The sequence below is a fragment of the Octopus sinensis genome, linkage group LG8, assembly GCF_006345805.1.
Source record: "Octopus sinensis linkage group LG8, ASM634580v1, whole genome shotgun sequence".
In the NCBI taxonomy this organism is placed as follows: Eukaryota; Metazoa; Mollusca; class Cephalopoda; order Octopoda; family Octopodidae; genus Octopus; species Octopus sinensis.
This window is the reverse complement of record NC_043004.1, coordinates 74,249,662-74,256,949: the sequence shown is the minus strand read 5'-3', so window position 1 is coordinate 74,256,949 and position 7,288 is coordinate 74,249,662. Positions and strand designations below refer to the sequence as shown.

The following is a 7,288-nucleotide window of genomic DNA, read 5'->3' as shown; positions in this document are numbered from 1 at the left end:
TTTCAAAGATATTTCTTATACTACGTGGAATTTCGCGAACACGATTATGCCTGAATCTAACAAAACCACCACCGACGAAAACTGCTCTGCAATACCGATGAGATAAGAAAACGCAAGTATGTATGTATGTATGTATGTATGTATGTATGTATGTATGTATGTATGTATGTATGTATGTATGTATGTATGTATGTATGCATATGTGTGTGTGAGCTCGCGCGCATGTAATGGTATTCGTGTTAACTTAACAGTTTGCATAAATTGAAAAGGAAACAGTCTCTCATTCACAAATGAAAGTATTAAAAAAGATATCAAGTGAAATGTGGCTGGGAGATAACAATCGACTCAATATATATTTCTTTATTGCCCACAGGAGGCTAAACATAGAGGGGACAAGGACAGACAAAGGGATTAAGTCGATTAGATCAACCCCAGTGCGGAACTGGTAATTATTTAATCGATCCCGAAAGGATGAAAGGCAAAATCGACCTCGGCGCACTCAGAGCGTAACGGCAGACGAAATACTTATTTCTTTACTATCCACAAGGGGCGAAACACAGAGGGGACAAACTGGGACAGACAAACGGATTAAGTCGATTATATCGACCCCAGTGCGGAACTGGTACTTATTTAATCGATCCCGAAAGGATGAAAGGCAAAGTCGATCTCGGCGGAATTTGAACTCAGAACGTAGCGGTTGACGAAATACCTATTTCTTTACTACCCACAAGGGGCTAAACACAGAGGGGAAAGACAAGGACAGGCAAACGGATTAAATCGATTATATCAACCCCAGTGCGTAACTGGTACTTATTTAATCGACCCCGAAAGGATGAAAGGCAAAGTCGACCTCGATGGAATTTGAACTCAGAACGTAACGGCAGACGAAATACCGCTAAGCTGTTCGCCCGGCGTGCTAACGGTTCTGCCAGCTCACCGTTCTTGACTCAATATAGCAATCATCAGCGTCCATCACGGTCTCAAGACAGTTCCGGAGCCTAGTGCATGCGTTCCTCATTATGTCCCCGAAAAGATCTTTGAGCACAGGGAATTTCGAGCTTCTTGATCTTGACCAGAAGCATGACCTTTGTTGTGTTACAGGCAGAATGGTCAATGTCTTTCTAAATCACTCCCCCTCCGCCCACATAGTAATTTATGGCATGATGGTGAGCGGAAGTACAAGGCAAGGATTTGGAGCGAGCAAAGTCGTAGAAGTTCTCCGACAACTCTTCTGCTTCTTTCCGAAAATATGACAAGGAATCGAATCCTGCTGCCACACAGCTCTTACGCAGCAATCATTTCTAGACAGGATTTGACCACAACTTTTAGTAGCTTCTTATAACCATCTGAATAGAAAGTAACACTCTGTTCAGAGATGTCGGTTGAATTTCGGGATGTGGAAACAGTGAAAAAGTCTGTGGTGTACCCCACTCCATCTTGTTGGTCACAGTTTCGTAGTCTTCGTTGCAGCTGGCTATCTCACGTCTTTTGTCTTTACAGTGTTCTCAGTGCACTGAGCAGCATTCATGATGTCGGCCTTATTTCACCCGGTGCAAATCGTCATGCTGTAAGTAAATCGCTTCCAGTGTTTTAGTCCTGCATGGCAGGTAACTTTTGCTCAGCTACAAATTTAGGATTCATGCTCTTCGTCGCCGTCGACTGTTCACCAAATACATCAAGTTGGTTTTGAAAAATGAGACGCGAAAAGGGGCCAAATGCAGCCCGTAGCCCCTGCACACACACACACACATATAAATATATAGAAACATACATGTATATAAGTCTGTGTGGTTGTATGTATAAGTTAAGTAAACATGTGAAGGTGCAATATGTATATATATATACATAAATGTATACATATATATAAAACACATTATATATGTATATATATATACTTTGATACTTTGATAGGTTTCGGCCATTATTGGCCCAGGCCATGTCTAACTTAATAGCACCACCTGGTGAAGTCTTTCAAGTCAGAATTTGGGCACTATGGCCCACTCAAGTAGAGAGTTATTGTTTACAGAGACATATCCGGGTGTAGGGGGTTTATCCGGGATTTCTTGAAGGAATCTGTCCAAAGACTTCTTGAACCCTATAGGGTCAGTTTCTGTTTTAATGTGTTTTGGTGTAATGTTAAAGAGAGCGGGGCCAATTGAGGTGAAATAATTGTGCCGTATTGTTGTTATGAGATGAGAGTGCGATTTTGTTTTGGGCGGATTGCACGGGGCCCAAGCCTTGGATGTACCTTAAAGGTGATGCCAACATCATTGGGCAATGCTGATGGAATATTTTCCACATCATGCAGATGATGTAGCGCTCACGAGGACGTTGGAGAGAATAGAGTTTTAGCTTTTCTAGCCGACCCCAATAGTCGAGGCCTGTCATGCCATCTATCTTTTTTGTGATTGCCCTTTGAGGTGCTTCAACTTTTATGATACCTTGTATTGTGTGGGGAGACCACAGTGGACAACAGTATTCAAGGTGGGGTCGGGCAAAAGTGGAGAAGAGAAGGATAATGGTGTGGATATCTCTCGACTGGAAAGTTCTGAGAATCCAGGAACACATTCTGCGGGCCATGTCAACTTTGGTGTTTATATGAGTGGCCCAGCTTACGTTGTTGTCCACAATTACTCCCAAGTCTCTGATGTTGTTGGACGCCGCGAGAGTATAGTCTATTTTTTCAGAATACTGGCATAGAATTTTCCATTTACACTTATTTATAATTGTTTATAATTTTCACCTCAAGAGGTATTTTAATATGCTGGCCACTGATAAAAAATTTTGAAAAATATTTATGAAACCGGGAAGCCGACATGAATTGAAAAGGTAAGGTAAACTTTTCAGCAGGCGTTTATTAAGACAAAATTATGCACACACACCCACCTTCACATACGTGCATATGAATGTATACGTACAGATATGTATGTGCATGTGTCCATATGTTTGATTGCATAAATTTGTGTAAGCGGATATTCGTCTATGCAGCTGAGAAATCTGGTGTGAATGGTTATCAACGACTTTTAAAGGATGCTTAACTTCATGTGATTATTGTGTTAGACTGTATGAAAATCTATCAGGTGAAATATATATCTACTTCATATAAAAGTTTCCACATACAAAAGCAGATGAAAGGAATTAAGTTTAGGATATTCATACGTTTCTATAATCGGTAAAATACTCACACATATTTCAATAGAGATTGGTCAACTGGGACAAATTTACTTTGAGGGGATGGGGCTGAAAATTTCAAAGGATTATTACGATGGAGAGATGCTAGAGCTGTGAAATCTTGTGCGCTTTAATTGATGCCCTTCTTCTTAATAGCTGCTCTGTGTCTTTCCAGATAAACTGATGTCTGACCCTTCAAGAAGATTTCAAATGTAACTAGTTGCAACAACAGACATAACGTCATCATCACTGCAATACTAATTTCCAGCAAAGTAGATTTTACTCGGGGAAAAGATGATAGTCAGATAGGGCCAAGTCAATGAGATTTGGGAGGCGATCAAGTACGAGGGACGTTCAATAAGTAATGCCTCTGACCCACTTGCAGTTGTTGGAAATTTTGCATGTGCAATCATTTATATCTCTATAGAGTAAGTGGCAAATTACAGCTCTGAATTAATTGTGGTTTCTGATTTACAGGTGTTTGAACCGAGTCAAGTGTGAAATGGAGCCTGTTGAGTGTCGAGCAGTGATCCGGTTTTTGTATTTGAAAGGACGCACACCACGGGAGACTTTTGATGAAATGAAAGTAACTTATGGTGATGATGCCCCATCATATGACCTTGTAAAACGCTGGCATCGTGAATTCAAACATGGTCGGAACTCTGTGGAAACAGCTCCCAGATCTGGTTGCCCCTTCTGCCATTGATGAGGCATCTGTCCGTCAAGTTGAGGCTGCCATTTTGGAAGATCGACGCATAATTATTCGCTAATAGCCCATGAGGTCAAGATTAGTACCGGGTCTGTGGAAACTATCATTCATGACCATTTGCATATGCAAAAGGTGTCTGCCAGATTGATTCCCAGGTTGCTCACGCCTTTCCAGAAGCAAGAACGCGTCGAGTGCTCGAGGGTGAATTTGGAGATGTGCCAAGAAGATGAGTCAAAATCTTTCAAAAGACTGATTACACAGGATGAAACCTGGGTCCATCACGATGATCCAGAGACCAAAGCCCAGTCAATGCAGTGGAAGCACCGTGACTCACCCCCTCCAAAGAAGGCATGGGTGCAGCCCTCCGCTGGCAAGGTCATGCTCACAGTCTTCTGGGACCAGGACGGAGTAGTGATGACAGATTTCTTGGCAAAGGGTACCACAATTGCAGGAGCCTATTATGCTTCACTTTTGAGGAAATTAAGAGAAGCTATCAAAAACAAGAGGTGGGGCAAGATCAGCAAAGACATCCTCCTCCTGCAGGACAACGCTCCGGTCCACAACTCGCTTGTCGCCATATCAGAAGCACAGGCGTATGGCTATGAACTCCTCCCCCATCCCCCTACTTTCCTGACCTTGCACCCTCTGATTTTCACCTCTTCCCAATCATGAAGTTGTTTTTGAAAGCAAAGCGTTTCCCAGATGATGCAGCCTTGATTTCTGAAGTCACGTTCAGGTTGGAGGACCAAGCTGGGGTCTTCTACAAAAACGGTCTCCAGAGCTGCATCAAACAATGGGAGAAATGTGTATCTCTGGGTGGTTGCTATGTAGAAAAAGACTAATAACTGTGCCAAGTTTCGTTGCTCTACTGCTATGGGAAGTGGGTCAGGGGCATTACTTATTGAACGCCCCTCGTAGTTCAAAGCCACAGTCATGCTCAACAGCCATTGAAACGAAGGACTTGTGTGCTGGAGCATTGTTCCGATGAAAAGATTATTCTCCTTTTCGTCAGTTTTCCTGGACGTTTGATCTTGGTAGCGTTTCGTAACTTCTGCAGCAAGATCACGTAATACTCTCCATTGACAGTGAGACCCTTTTCAAGATAGTCAATAAACGCAGTACCTTTTCTATTCTCAAAATCCGAGACGACTATCTTCTCTGCAGACGAAACAACCTTGGCCTTCTTTGTGGCATGTGAGCATGGGTGTTCCTTTTGCATGGATTGTCTCTTTGTCTCTGGTTCAAAGTGATGAAGCCAACACCTAACATAGGTTAGGAAACATTTATGGAAGCCAACTGGATGTGTCTAAATGTTAGATTTCATCGTAATATGACCACCGGGATAAAACTAGCATGCACCGAGCATGCCATGGTTATTGTGCAGAATATACTCAACTCTCTCACGGAATAAAACTATTAGCTGTTTGATTTATAGTCAGTCACCTGTCATCCTGCAACACGTAGTATACATACATGGTCAATGTTTTTTTTGGCGTCGTAGTTGCAGGACGTCTGGACCTTTGGTTATCTTCAAGTCACACCCTTCCCCTCCTAAATTCAGCTACTCACTTTTGCACCGTTGATGAAGCTAGAGAGTAATCCACACATGTAGCAACCATGTTAGCATGAATGTCATTGTGGGATAAACCATTTTTCTGCATTTAGTTTATAAAACCACGATGCGAAACGTCTTCCTTTTTCAAGGAAAGTGGCCAAAAAATTACTTTTGAAGTCTTCTTTAGTCAGACTTCAGGCTAGCTTGAAGGGAAAGTGTAGTTATTAATTAGAAAAGTTGAAATGAATACATCCAAAATTCATTCCGTCTACCTTCGTATTTTGCTAGTTTTCAGAAAATCCAGCAGAACAAAGTTTAAGGCAGAATATAATTAATTAAATATCTCATGTAATCGTGATTTAATAACATACGCACAAGATTTCATAGGTTAAGGAAAGGGATAAGACTAGACTTGACTGTCTATCATCGACCCCCACTGATGAGTAAAAGTTAACATCGGCTTGGCCCTTATCAAACGAGGAACATAAAAAACCTTAACCAATACCACAACGTTAGGAACATTCTCTCAGTCCACCAAGTGATAGCTACAGCACAAAACGAATACACAAATGAGAGAGAGAAGAGATAAGTGGAATGCAAATGTTTGTCTATTTTTCTTACCTGTTACAAACAGCAGGAGAGCGAAGATGATTAATGTTCGTTGCATCATGGTCAAATTGCCAGATCAAAAACTGATCCGGGAAGGCTTTAGCGTCGGTATTTATACATTTGGTGAACAATTGAAACGAATTGCAAAACGAGTGTGATGGGAATATCTCACGAAAATAATTAAGAAAACAAAAGTTGCAAATTAAGACTGACAAATATCATCCGAAATACGAATGTCTGAAGGTTATTTTTAAACATATGCTTTTGTTTGTGGAAGTATTAATTGTTTTCATTAAAGCAAACTTGATTGGTGGCGTTTGAAATAATCATGTTTTGTGACACCTGATAGCAATACCATTATGCCTTGACAAATTTTTCCATACAGAGAATGGGTCAGTAGACGACATCTCACATTTAAAATGAATAATGTCTTACTTTGTAAATTTTGAAATCAAAATGCAAATTCAAACATGTTTAAACGTTCACTATCTACTGGTACAAATCTTTCAATATGATATTTTATTGATTTATGTACAAAAGCGTCGTTAGAAAACAATCAAATAATGTTGGTACAGGATGTATTAGCTCACTTTTAGCATCAGTTAAATGTCCTCCGTTCTATAAACAAATATTTAAGATAATAAAATGTAAGACTGCTCAGAACAGGAATTTTCAGCCGGAGTATATATAAAAATATTTTTAGGGGTCACCGGATGCAATATAGTAAATTGGGAGTTCAGGGAAATTTTTCAGGTTCATAAAAAATTGTGCTTTATAACAGTTGTTTCCAATGTGGACCTTGTCTTTTAAATTTCCAATGCTGCACTCTCAGGCTTAGAAACTTGTTTAAGAAAAATGTCTTGAAAAATGTTGCTAGAAAACCTGTTTTTCCTAATTTACTTTCCAAAACAAGGTCAATGAAAAGATAATTAATAAAAAAAAAACATAACATTTATATGTGAAGCTGGGCATAATACTTAGCAAAAACAACGTCAACAACAAGGATGCCGAGAACAGTAGCAACAACAAAAAATAAATTTTAAAAAAGCAAACACACATACACACAGACATATCGTTTACTATCTACTGGAACAAATATTTCAGTCTGATACGGCATGCATTTGTGCTCCATAGCGTCGTTAATCGAATAATATTGCTACAGGATGTACTAGCTCACTTCTAGCGTCTGTTATAAGCCTCCGTTCTACAAACAATGAAAATAAAACGTTGAACGCTACCCAATC

The 7,288-nt window shown here is 40.2% G+C and overlaps 1 long non-coding RNA gene across 1 annotated transcript in view; it reads right to left on the bottom strand.

Annotated features, from left to right (window-relative positions):
* The window catches only part of LOC118764587, a 130,511-nt gene extending 124,413 nt beyond the window's left edge, over positions 1–6,098 (bottom strand). The window contains exon 1 of the long non-coding RNA XR_005000403.1: positions 6,057–6,098. This is a non-coding gene — a long non-coding RNA (uncharacterized LOC118764587). The remainder of the gene's footprint in view (positions 1–6,056) is intronic.
* Between the last annotated feature and the right edge of the window lie 1,190 nt (positions 6,099–7,288).